The sequence below is a fragment of the Thermobia domestica genome, chromosome 6 (assembly GCF_964235325.1).
Source record: "Thermobia domestica chromosome 6, izTheDome1.hap1.1, whole genome shotgun sequence".
NCBI lineage: Eukaryota > Metazoa > Arthropoda > Insecta > Zygentoma > Lepismatidae > Thermobia > Thermobia domestica.
In genome coordinates, this window is record NC_137459.1 from 7,481,400 (window position 1) to 7,495,865 (window position 14,466).

Below are 14,466 nucleotides of genomic sequence, written 5' to 3' on the forward strand. Positions count from 1 at the left end.
TTTATCCCAGCTCCCTTCAACTGAGCTTTGTGGTGCACAAACATCGTAGTGTAGTGGTTTACTCGGGGTTCTACCGTTTCCTCCCACTTTCTTCATTCTACCAGGGGTGGACTGGCCATAATCAAGTACCGGCCCGATGGCCGCTGCGCCCTCCTCACATCTTAGTCTCGGGAAGGCGCACAGTTTCCTATCTGAACACATTAAAAAAAAAAAAAAAAAAAAACCCAAAGCTACATAATTATTTTATAAATTCGCTAGCCTTTGGCCAGCTAGGGCTCCACCCCAGACCCCGGTATTTGCTCGGCCTGCGGCCTCGCTCTTTCTGTTTTCGGCGTGGGAATGCTATTAATGATATTAGATTTACCCCTAAATATATAGATTTGACTCTAATATCGGTCATTTTGGACGATTTTTACATATCACCCTTACCAACCCCACGCTCCGCCCCAAATCCCAGTATTTGCTCGGCCTGCGCCCTCGCTCTTTCTGTTTTTGGCTTTGGGAATGTCATTATAATGATCTTAGGGACCCTGAAATTTATAGATTTGAGTCTAATCTATCGGTCATTTTGGATGATTTTTATATATCAACCCTCCCACCCCCACTGCTCCGCCCCCAGATCCCGTCTTTACTCGGCCTACGGACTTGCCCTTTCTGTTTTAGGCTTTAGTGGTACCATTAATGATCTCAGCGACTTCGAAATATATTGATGTGACTCTAATCTCGGTCATTTGGGATCATTTTTACATATCTCTCCCTCCCACTCCCGCCGTTAGAGGCGCTAGTGGCGTTACATAAAAACAAGACACCGTTCAAGACTTACAGATGAACATTTGGAATCATTGTTCTTGATGAACTCAGAAAGGGACATTCTGCGCAAAAAAGACAACAATATTATTATTGACAAAATGTGTGATAAAAGCAAGGAGATGCGAAGGCTCCTTCAAGCATAAAGCAGTGACTTTACTTTCATTTTCCAATTTGGTTTTTGGATTTCTTTTTTCGCTAGGTAGGTATATAATTCTAAATATACTTTTGTTAATTTGTAGTAAATGTTTCATGTATACTTTTTATTAACGGTTTTAAAAATAGATGAAAAATAAGTTAATGTTATGATGAACATAGCTTTAAAAGGACAGAGGTATGAAAAGTAGCATAAGGACCAAACTTAACTCAAATCTTCAGTTATAATTAGGCTGTTAACAAATGTAGCCGAAGAATTTAAACAACTGGTGTGATTTTTGTAGTCTCAGTTAAAGTATGCAGATTTATATAGGCCTAATATACGAGGCGTGTTTTTTAAATAAGGCCGTTTAAACATAAGTACACAACGCAAGGTTATTTCAAAAAAATAAATGTATTTTCAGAAAGTACATACTTTACTCTATTTTTCGACATAGTTGCCAAGAATGTTCAAACACTTATCATACCTCTCAACCAATTTCAAAATACCCTCTTCATAAAAACTTGCCGCCTGCTCCGATAACCAAGAGTTCACTGCCGTTTTCACATCGTCGTCATAATTGTTACGGTTGCCACTGAGGTGTTGTTTGAGGTGGAGGAACAGGTGGTAATCGCTCAGCGCAAGATCAGGACTGTACGGTGGGTGGTCTAAAACTTCCCAGCCAAAACTGTCCAACAAATCGCGGGTCTGGCCTGCAGTGTGAGGTCTTGCATTGTCATGGAGAAGAACAATGCCCTTTGTCAGCATGCCGCGTCGTTTGTTTTGAATCTCTCTGCTTAGCTTTCAGAGTGTTTGGCAGTATGCTTCTGCATTGATAGTGGTTCCTCGTTGCATGAAGTCGACCAACAAAACACTGACGCCACGATTTTGAGCTGGGACAGAGTCTGTTTGGCCTTTACCTTTACAGGCGAGTGTGTGTGTCTCCATTCCATGCTCTGTTGCTTCGATTCGGGCGTGATATGCGAAACCCATGTTTCGTCTTCAGTTACGATCTGACTCAAGAAGCCGTCACCTTCTTCGTGATAACGAGTCAAGAACTTCATGGCACACTCAAATCTTTGGTTTTTGTGGTCCTCTTTAGGAGTTTCGGGACCTAACGGGAGCACAGTTTTCTAAACTTTAGGTGTTCAGAAACAATTTTATATAGCACTGATCTCGACACATCAGGAAATTCGTTTGAGAGACCTGTTATTGTGAAGCGCCTGTTCTCACGAACTCGCGCTTCAACTGACGCCACCAAATCGTCTGTAATCGAAGAAGGGCGACCGGAGCGGTCCTCATCATGGACGTTGTCACGGCCATTTTTGAATTCTCGTACCCAATTACGCACTTTGCTTGCACTCATAACAGTATCACCGTACACTTCGCAAATCTGTCGATGAATTTCTGCACCAAACAGGTTACTTGCTGACAAAAACCGTATCACTGAGCGAACCTCACACGCGGCGGGCGACTTGAAGGTCTTAAACATTGTGGAAGCACAGAACACAACCGTACAGGTCAGCTACAGAGTTGAAACTGAGCACATTTGTTCCCGAGGCATGCCGGTACACGACGCACATGCTAGTTGCGGTATGCGCGCGAACTACTAGTGTCTACAACAAAACGGACCTTACTTAAAAAAACACGCCTCGTATTCAGTACTCAAAGTCTCTTTGTTTATGAAAATATTGAATTTGTATAATTCTATCATGATTAACTGCAATAGCTACTTAATCTTTTGTTGTTTTTTGTGTACTAATTTTCCGAGGGAAGCCCCCGGCACTTTCTTTTATTTGGAGGGGGTATTCCATACAAGCGAAAGCCTCAGATGGGCGGCGCCCTCCCAGAGTATGTGACCGCGCCCTTTTTACATAGCCAGTCCAGCCCTGCATTCTACCATTTCATTTATTTATCATTATCAACCTCTCCTTTAGCTAATCGAGGGAAGACTTCATTTGCATTTTTTTTTTTACAAATATTAACGTCCGAATCTAGTACACTAATGGCTAATTTTAAATATGATTATAACCTTTGTCGTAATAATAGGCATTTTCATAGTCAATATTATCCATTTTCAAATAACTTAATTGAAGAAATACAGTTTCTTAGTTTGAAGCAATTCGTGACAATCATTTAATATCTAGAACTTGCTCTTGTCAAGAAGACATCTAGATACCTATACTGGCGTGACTGTCTACTATTAGGATTTGGTGTCAGTCATTGATATGTTTCTATAATAATAATAATAATAATAATGATAATAATAATAATAATAATAATAATAATAATAATACTAATAATAATAATAATAATAATAATAAAATACCCGGAATTTTGTTGTAGATCTTAATTACCAAAATATAAACACACAGTTACTTACAAGGCGGTTATTTAAAGCGATCGCAACGCTTTTTTTTATTGCTCATGCGTACGCTTGGAATACGATGACCATGTATTTAAATGTGGATGGCTAATCACAAACGCGGAGAAAACATCAGCTCGAGCGTATTTGGTGCATTTCGGAACAATAAACCGCCTGCTGTGTAAAAGATGTGAAAAGGAAAGGAAAAAAAGGAAAGACATGTTGGCAGGCAAGGGGATTTTACCGAGAAACAGCTGCTTTGAAAATGCTTTGGGCAGAGGACTGGAACTCTGCTATTATAGACCTAGACTTGGCAAGAAAGACCTGGAAACCCTGACTGGCTCACAGTATGATGTATAACTCTGGCAAAAGTAAAATTATCAAATAGCCACCTTGGTCGTGTTCGTTCTGGGGGGTAACGCTTCGAAAACGCATTCTCAAATAGCCACAGACTTAATTGTCTTTAAAGTATGCACCTTCGGAACACACACGCACACGTAGTCCATCACTCCTATTACTGGAAACGCCGACGAAAGTCATCTCTTGGTTTCTTCCGAACTTGAGCCCCCCGTGCCATCACGTTGCTTTTGATCCCGTTTGTAGCCCTCCTTTGAGGCTCATTTTCAGCTTTGGGAAGAACCAAACTTCCGATGGTGCTAAACTGTTTCTAAGGCTATCAAAGTCCCTGAAACAGATTTCTTCACAATTTGCAAATGAATTAAATGTTTTGGACGTTGCTCGAACTGTGAATTGCACCAACTGAGCGCCACACACGCCGCCGTTGAGCTACTCGTACACTGCCTGTTGTGGCCTGTTCACACTTATCAATTTCATAATTAGGCAACCTAAGGGCTGTGCTATATACGATTCATTGTGATTGCATCAGAAATGCCAAAACTACAACAACATTCGGCAGTAGCGTAGTCAGGATGTATGTTTGGGGGGGGGGGCAAGTGCTGTTATACGTACATGTAGGAAAATTACAAACAAAAAATATATAAACATAAAATATATATTAAAATAATTACAAACATCGAAGTACCAAAGTACATTGTCGGACCTCTTTGGGTTGGCGGCCCCTCTGCTTCCCCTTCCCTACGCTACTGACATTCGCAGAACTTTTGGACTGTTCCTCATATATTGATGTCTAATCCATGATTTTCGGATCGCTGAGATGAATAGTGACGCTCCTTATGCAGTTTAAGTTCAGCCCTAGAGTGTGAAAGGATAAAGAATATCCAAAATGGTCAAAATTAGTGTCGAATACATATTTTTTGAGATCGGAAAAACGACTGACCACGTGAAATTACTTTTAATCCTAGTACCTACTTCAAACTGTTTTTTTTTTTTTCTGTCTTGTCACGTTGATTAATGGGTGTGGAGGGTCAAATTTTAGCCCCAAAATATAATATATAATGTTTTCTTATTATTACAAGAGTGTTAAAATATTTCCACAACATATTATCCCAGTGCAAATAACTGGCATTTCAGCTTGCCGTATTTAAAAAGCGTCCCTTCATCTGTACGGATACAAATACTTACATTACTTCCCTTTTATTAAGAAAAGATAATGAAAACCACAGCAAACACAATCATCTAGAAGACCTGATTCCTTTAACGACATGCATGTGTTTGCTGATTTGACAATTCTTTGAAGTGAGAAAGTGTATTTCCCATCTTTCCCCCTCGCCCCCCCAAAATAGCCAATGGTTTGGTAGCCGCGAGAGCAGAACAAAATTCCACTCTCACGGAGAAAGGTGGTACGATAATCCTAAGGGATTCTGCATAATTAAGCAAAGATCCATTTTTTATCAGCTTGGTTACAGAACGACCTTCAACTTCTTTTGCTTGCGTAATATTGTTGAAGCCAGGTCCATAACATAATTTCGTTGTAGCGTCTAAGCACATTTCAAGTCACGGATATGCGGTTTCTACCTTAATCAGGAAGGACAGTGCCGCAAGAGAACGCGGAAGTTATGCAAATGGGAGCAAGTGGTTCCCTTACACCACGCTCAATTATTCTGCCTTATTATGTTTTTCTAGTCTTCTTTTATATTTCTGGTGATTTATCTCACTATGAATGATGACCAGGTGTCACAGTGTCTTACTGCTACAGTACTCCTCTCTTCTATGAAAAGTCTTTTTGTTGAATCCTAGTGTATATGTGTTTATAGAGCATGAAAATTGAGTTTTTTTTTCGGGGAGGGGGGGATTTCTCTGTTGCTACAACCATTTTCTTCCATTAATTTTCACTTTATAATCCCTCTTTTCTAACCTAAAGAGAATCATTGTAGGGCGTTAAACTAAAGATTCTACACTGCTCTACATTAAAATACAATACTAAGAAATATACATCGGAATTACTTCTTCTTTGTAGAATCCGTCTCCTTTAGCCTAACCGGCATATGCGTAGGACGTAAAACTCAAATGCTTCTTTTATTTTTTTCTTTACAGAATGTGTAGATGATACAAAGAGAGTAAAATGATTATTGGTGCAGCTCTGCAACTCATCACGCCACCTGGAGAGAGAAACAGATACCAGGCCGGAGAACCACAATTGACCGCCAGAAGAGTGTTGCATGATAGGAATGTATATTTGGTGGACTAACAATACCTCTTTGTCGAATGTGACAGCAATTCCAGCACGTTTCTCCCTCTCATCGCAAATAATTGTGTATGTTGCTTCAGCGGCTTCTTATTTTTCAAGTTATTAATTTATATCTTGGACGGAATTCATCCTCAGTAATGTGAATATGAAAACTATGTCTTCAGATATCTATACTTGAACGACCAACGAAAAAAAAAAACTATGCAAAATGAAATTAAATAAAAAAAGAATACCGAAGTGATAAAGTGCACAAGAGCAGAACAAGAAGGAGCAAACGTATAACTAGAGGGAGAGGAAATCGAAGACGTTAAGAAGTTTCCCTATTTAGGAAGTCTAATATCCTGGGACGGAAAAAGTGAAAAAGACGTAAGTTCCAGAATAGCGCAGGCTAAACAAGCATTTAATAGGAAAAGATGACTACTAACATCAAGAAATATGTCGCTGGACGTTCGTAAACGATTTATTAAGACACTGGTATGGAGCGTGTACTTTACGGATCAGAGGCATGGAAAATGAGAAAAAGCTTAAATATCCAAGATGGAAGCATTGGAAATATGGTGTTGGCGCAGAATGCTGCGCATATCATGAACTGAAAGGAAAAGGAATGAAGGCGTACTAAAGGTAGCTAATGAAGGACTACAGATCATGAAGATAATAGGAAAAACAAGAAACAACATGCCTGGCCATCTTATGCGGCACTCGGATTGGATTACCGTGATGATAGAGAGAAAGGCAGAAGGAAACCAGGAAGAGGAAGACCACAGATATAATATCTAGATGCAGTTACGAAGAAGCAAGAGACATTATCAAAGTATAAAAGAACTCTCCCAAGGAAGTGAAAAGTTTTAAAATTTCCATGTTGTCCACCAAGCTATGGTTGAGGTGAGAAAGATGAAGATACACAATGATGTATATAATTCCAAATCTTGTTGTGCACATGACTACGATATCTACAACATTGACGCACGAATTTGCGACTGTTCGCAGCAGCTATTGTGCTGCCAAAATGTCTTGAGCCGTTGCAAAAATGTGAACTAAAGCTCACAGCCTCACACACCCATGCGTTGAGCCAATAAAGGTTCAGCTGTTGCTAAGCGAGAGAAAGTTAGTGGAATTCCTTCAGCCGATAGCAGCGCTTGCAATAGAAGACTAGGGATCAAGTCAATGTGGTATATCTTTTGTATCCCCACGAACAGTTTGTTGTCATCTGGAGGGACGGGGCACATTCGTAATGCACCTACTGCTGGTATCCTGCTGAATGTTCACTATGAGCCGAATCTGCCGAACAGTACTACATTTTTTCTGACGAATCTCCTCTCTGTCTGCAACATCACATTTATGACATCTGCAGTTTGGCTATATTGTGGTAAGTGGCTGGGATACATTATCAGATCTGTCCGGCACGAAGTTTGTGGTATATTGATAACTTGTGATTGTATCTGGGATGGAACGGCCTACACTTTCTGGGTGAACATGATGTTTCATGCTTTTCTTTTCGGCACGATTAACTGATTTCTTATCAATTGAATACGTCTAGCGCACCGGTGGATTTCATAGACTTTTCAGCTAAACTGATGGGCCTTAGAAACGTGTAACAGATCTATGGCTTCCCATTCACCAGGACGATATCCCAGATTTAATCCGCTTCATACCTCATGGTGTCACGGACTTTGTAGACACTGTGTACCTTGTAGTACTTATCTCTGTACTATCTGCTAGGTTGTCGTAGCACTGTTATATCACACAGACTGGTAAGTGTAATATTTTAATCACAAGGTATGTGATTACTATATTTGCCTTAGTGATGCATTAATTTAGCAGTATGTACAGTATATGGGTCGTACCCAAAGGTCAAGGTCATGTTCTATCTATCTTGTATAATGTCTGGAAATTTAAGCAATTAGACGTGAATCATATACATAACGTTTGTTGGCATTGTAGAGGTTTGCGTGTCACTTGCCACGGTGTTAGTTGCCACTATTGGAATTTCGTGTTACTTGCCACGGTTACCTTATCACATATTTATCTGTCTAATACAGCGTGTTCGTTGCCACGCACCTGCATCTAGATTTGACCTTGAGGGGGTGGGAGTAATTTCCCAAGCAATTTTCAAAGCAAGGCAATCACCTGAAACGCAAGAAACAAAGCAAATTTCTGATTTAAGAAATAGGAACCTTGTTACAGAAGCGTCATTTCAAATTTTGCTTGGGAGGTAAGATCCCTTGAAATAAGTAAAATTTCGCGTTTTTCACTGATTTGCTACTATTCGGTTGATAAAATCTATATAAATCTGAAACTTAGGGGGGCCAAATGCCCCTCCCTGCCCCCCTAAATGACGCCCCTGCCTTGTTACATTTATGCGTGTCACAAAACTCGCACGAAATACAAAAAACAAAACAAGATTCTGATGAAAGGAGTATTCTTGCAAATCTACACAAACAATTGAAGTTCTTCAGTAATTCGAGCGCTCATTTTGCCGCCTGAAAGCATAGACGAAACGCAGTGATTTATATATTACATCACATTCGATCCATACTCCTAGGTGGTTCCAATGGGAACCTCGTCACTTGCGCGTCGCACGTCATAATGATTATAAGTGGGGTTTGTGGTGGACAGACACCGTGTAGATGGGGTTTCCCATTTCCTCCCACTTTTTTCATCTTGCCATTTCATTCATTCTTATCATCGCCGTCTCCTTTAGCCTACCCGGCATAACCGTGGAACAAAACTCCAAGGTTTCATTTCATTTTCATTTCAAAATGTAATAGACTCCTGTGTAAATACCTGTGTTATTTTTTTCTTGGCTGGGAAGCTCATTCCAGTTTCTTACAATAGCGAAACACACTTTCTCCCACAATTTCTCCTCTCAATTTATATCTGAATATTCTTGCAAACTTTTCTTTTTATATAACGCTGGGTGTTTCTCTATTTCCTCAATTTTTCATTGTCTAGACATACATGTATTAGCTTCCATTGCGAACACTTCTTTTCATACTCTACACACGGAGCGAACTATTATGTGAAAAAAACTTGTAGAAGACATCTATTTTTTTATCTCTCTGCTTGGATGTACCTCTGCAACTTTTCTGTCGCCTTCGCCGCAGTGAGCGGACTCCCGTAAGACTTAATGCATTTTTAGATGTTGCCCAACTGTTTCGTCGTCGGCTACCGCTCACTGACAACATTTTGTCGGGCAACTATCTTGTTGCTCTGGCTAAATGCATTGAGTCTTATGGGAGTCCGCTCATTGAGACGACGGCGACAGAATATTTGCCGAGGTGTTGCTAAACAGGGTGACAGCAGGGCAACAGCTCGGCGACGGAACAGTTGCGCAACACCTAAAAATGCATTGAATCTTATGGGAGTCCGCTCACTGAGGCGACGGCAACAGAAAAGTTGCCGAGATATCTCCAAGTGGAAAGGTAAAAAATAAATGTTTTCTACAAGTTTTTTCACGTAACAGTTCGCTCCGTGTGTAACGCGTGAAAAGAAGTGTTCGCGATGGAAACTAACACATTCTTTGATTAGTGACTAGCATGTCTTTAATTAGTGATAAAGACTATGAAAAATTAATTGAGGAAATAGAGAAACGCCCAGCATTAAAGAAGAAATATATATAAAGAAGAAATTGTGGAAGGAAGTGTGTTTCGCTGTTATAAGAAACTAGAATGAGCTTTCCAGCCAAGATAAAACAACACAGTTAAATTACTCCCACCCCCTCAAGGTCAAATCTAGATGCAGATGCGTGGCAACGAACACGCTGTTATAGATAGATAAATATGCGATAAGGTAACCGTGGCAAGTAACACGAAATTCCAATAGTGGCAAGTAACACCGTGGCAAGTAACACGCAACGTTGTAGAGCATATGTATTTTCTCATCAAACACTAACACATGGCTAATTGGTTAACAACCTGAATTATTGATTTAAATTAACCAGTAATATTAACCCTCGCACTACCTAGGTACTTTTTGTAGCGCGGACTACTAAGGAGGGGTGGCATTTTATGCCCACCTGTTAACATTAAATATATCTCGCAAAATAAAAAAAATAGAAACTCTCACACAAATCTACAGTGACTGAAGTGAAGAGTAGTATCACGGAATAAAACTAACAACTATTTATTATGCTGCCATCTAGGAGTGACACTTCTAAATGTCAGTCACATCTCCTACCTTTGGGAGGTGTATTTTGTGCCCACCAACTTAAAATAACAAGTTCAATTTGAGCCACCGTAAGGTATTCGCTTTAGCTAAACATATTGAGCAATGACATGTTTTCTTAGAATTTTGGAGAAGTAATTAGAAGAGTAATTACACAAAAAAATATACTGTGGTGGGCACAAAAGGTCCCTCCCTCCCATTGGTAGTCCGAGGGTTAAGATTTTAAATTAATTCTTTTATTCAGTACTTCAGTTCCGATTCGTTCTCACCGCATTGTCAACAATATATGTATGTTCAAAAATAAGCCTCCTCATTGTCGGCCGAATAACTGTGTCCCAGTCATTCTTTTTTTCTACTTCCAAGCTACGAAACATGAGAGGCAAGTATGCTGATTGGGAAAAGAAAGTGAATTTTAGACTTCAACGGTTCTTCGACATCTGCCCGTCTGTTCGTTCATTCGTCCTGATGAACGCTCACCTAGAGGCCATATCGTTCAACAGATCTTAAACACATTTTAAACTTAAGATTTGTATGCGATTCTCCAGAGGGTTCGAGTTTTCTTCCTATCTCTAAAAGAATGGGTAGCTTTTTAAGGATTTTTTTTAAAGAAACGTTTCTTGTAAAAAATACTCTAAGGAATTTGTTTATATTTCATAAATCAATTAAAAAGACACAGCCCCATCATGTGATATAAGATATTTTCCTTCCACTGAGAAAAAAAAATGTAGGTGGCGTACTTAAAAAAGTAGGTTACATGCGTAATTCCTGTAGTTTTTGGACTTAACGTACAGCATACGTATAACTGAAAACGTATGTTTTATAATACTTCTATAATAATTTTAAACAGTCACTTTTTGAATTTCTATCAGATATCTAATGTAACGTTTTAAAATGGGGAGAGATGTTATATTGGAATTCTGAAAGAATTTCAAATAGCGACTGTTTTGCGTTCCACGAATAACAATAAGCCCCGTCTCCTGAAGAAACCAATACAGACAGAAGCATTAAAACCTTTTCTAACCTTGAACGGACACAAAACACAACATTATGCTGATAAGCCAAGTCCCCATAAGGGGGTCTAAGGGGGTTACGAGGGGTAACTATGAGTACTTCGACCGTACTTACGGATGACCGACATGATGAATAGAGACACAATAGCGACAAGCAGTTTCCAGAACTGGTCTCTACATGTCATTAGTTTTGAAACGAGGTACCACACGATGGGGGTTGCTATTTAAAATTTTATAGTTATCCCCCGTAACTTCATTAAATCCCCCTCTTAGGGGATTCTCCTTATCAGCATAATGTTGTCTTTTAAGTTCCTTGACGAATACGAAATATTTAACGTTTCTATCTGCCTTGGTTTCTTCGTGAGATTGGCCTTAGTGTTGTGCGTGGAACGCATTTCGACACTACGGATCCCCACCACGTTGGATAAGTACAAGCTAGCGACATGTAGTTTCCAAAATTGGTCTCTACACGTGATTACATTTCAACGAGATACAACAGATGGAGGGTTGCTATTTAAAATTTTACAGTTGCCCCCCATTACCCCCTTGAGCGCACCTTATGGGGGGTTCTTCATATCAGTATAATACTGTCTTTTATGTCTCTTCAAGGTTACAAAAGGTTTCATGTTTCTATCTACCTTGGTTTCTTCAGTAGACGGGCCTTAGTGTTATTCGTGGAACGCACTTTATATATACAGGGTGTTTCAAAAATAAAACTGACAACGTTTGAGAGGTGGTTCCTGGCACTAAGATAAGACGAAAAGTATAGACCAACCTGAATGCATAAATTCTTCCTTTCGGAGTTATAGGCTGCCGAAAACATGAAAAAAAAAGAACTTTAAAATTCCATAGCTCCAAAATTATTGGACCTACAGTAGTAGGATCAAGACTTCACTTAGAAACTAATATGTGCGCTATCCAAATATTCATATTTCAGACTCCTGAGATACAGACGGAACAATTTTTACAAAGGGAGTTTGGCTACAGGCATATAATTTGAAATACTCACCAACTACCTTTATAAAAATGACCGTCCTTGTCGAAGTTTGTCCTGGTCTATACTTTTAGACGAACTTCTTTCACCAAGCTTCATACTCTTGAAATGCACATCTTAAGTTGCCAAGTGACAGATTAAGTGCCAAGGGAGCAAGATTGGCGGGGGAGTGTGAAATCCCTGGTTGTCCCTCTAAGAAGGTTCGATTCCTACAAGCCTTCTTGCCATCTAAGGCACGTCTGACATTATGGTTCAGTATTTGCTTAAACAACTCACAGTATTTTTTCCCTTGGTTAAGATAGCATCTAAAACCACTACCTGTTTCGCCTCAAGAGTTAAGCCTGTATTATCAGCGAGCAAGTTCACAAGACACTTAAAACTAAAGGGGAAGTTGAAAATGCTAAGCGTGTCCGTAGATTATAGAAAATAAAAATTATCACTCCTGCAGCAACAAGTTTAACAATTTATTACATTAAAGACAAATTTAATTACAAAAAAAAACTTAGGTGGTTAATACATCCAAATCTGGACGCCCTAAATCTATTATGGCATAGGATAATTAAATGAAAGTTGAAATTACATTTGTGAACACCTCAAAAATACAAAGCAGCGAGCGTTTCTGGAGCTTTCTATATCAAGTGTGTCGATGCAACGCTTAACATGTAAATTAAACTTGAAACTTGTGTCACAAGGTGTATCGCCACCTCCTGGATAAGTTAGAACAATCTTACAATACTGACGAAGGACATTTCGAACGCTTCCGTGACTGATAACTGCAATTAGAATTAAAATTTAGGTGGCACTGTATACCTACTTCTAAGCCGCCCTGTATATTTTGGTTTTGTAATATTCTAATATATTTGTAATTATATATTGCAATGTTCTATTTGGTAGAATATTAAATAACGACGCCAGGATTTAAACTAATCACCTTTTATTATAAAAATAAAATCTTATAAAAGATTTTCCAAAACTCTTGTAAGTCTGTAAATGTTTTCAGAGTTCAATAAACGATCCGAGGCACATGAAAGTGGCCTCAGAATAAAGGTTCAATTATCTACAGCTCGTAATGACCTCAGGTAGGTATCGAGGGTAATTTCTTTCTCATAGCAGCCTCAAGAGATAGTTAAAAGAATTTTTATTCTCTCATAGCAGCCTCAGAAAATGTTTTTTACAGGAATTCTCCATAGCCCATGGCGGCCTCGGGAAAAGGTGTTAATGAGTGAGTGATAAGGTATAAACTGATAGCTTCCTCCTTTTGAGGTCTTCTTGAAGAGAAGACCTAGGAGGGGAAGTCAGTTTTCTTCACAGTTTTTCCGAATCCTCTTCTTGTCTTGTTGGTTGTCTCTTTCTTGCCTGTTATTGTTTCTGTTTAAGAGTAGTAACACTTGTTCATAGTAAAAGCATGTATTCATAGTAAAAACAGTGGTTGTCGTGAGTGAGGGTAAGGAACCTTACAATACGCATTTTATTATACAAAAATAACATTCCTCATATAAGTGTTTTATTTTTCTTGTAACGGCTTATGACATTTTAAACCATGTGCAATTGTAAATTGTCATAAGTTCTGTTTAATTCTTTAATCAAACATATGGGGTGTTCAGAGTACAAACGAATCAATTCTGTTTGTAAAAGCTATGACAAAATATTGTACACTACGCTTAATGCATGGAAAAGTTAATACCTTTATTTTATTTTATTTTATTTTATCTTTCTTTACATTGTAAGAGTTATTTACAATATCTGGACATGAATCTATTAAGCTTTAAGAGAAATTTAGATAGAAATGTTGAAGATGAAATACAGGATGGGCCAATACAGTCTCCCACATTTTAAAGGCTAATAAAACCAAAACGAAAAAAAAAAATAAGTGTTGCAGATAGAAAGTTTTTTTTTTTTTTTTTTTACTGAAAAATATAAAATGATATTGATAACAATTCGTAATTACTTTGTTTTGATTTGCTCTGTTCTTACATTGTTACAACCAAATAGCTGCGGTATACTTCCTTGTAGAATGATGTTGGGACTGCAAAATAGAGTGTCTCACGGCCTTAATATTCCAACAGTGAACCTGTTGTTTGGAAGCAAATTTTAAGCAAAAAGATCTTTGCATTGTAATCACAGAACTGTTTTGGAAAATATTTCGGATGCGTACTCACGATGACCTCTGGGCCACACCATAATGACGACTGTAAAACGGCAGAAGATATGAACTGAAGCGATGACCTCTTACCCCTCCACTGAAAGCACTACAACAGATAGAAAAAAATGGGTGATTTTATTTGGTGTTATTTACAATAATTATAATGTCCATTTTATTTTTGATTTCAATATTCAATAGAACGGAATAATTACAAACTGTTTTCAATATCTTTTTTTTTT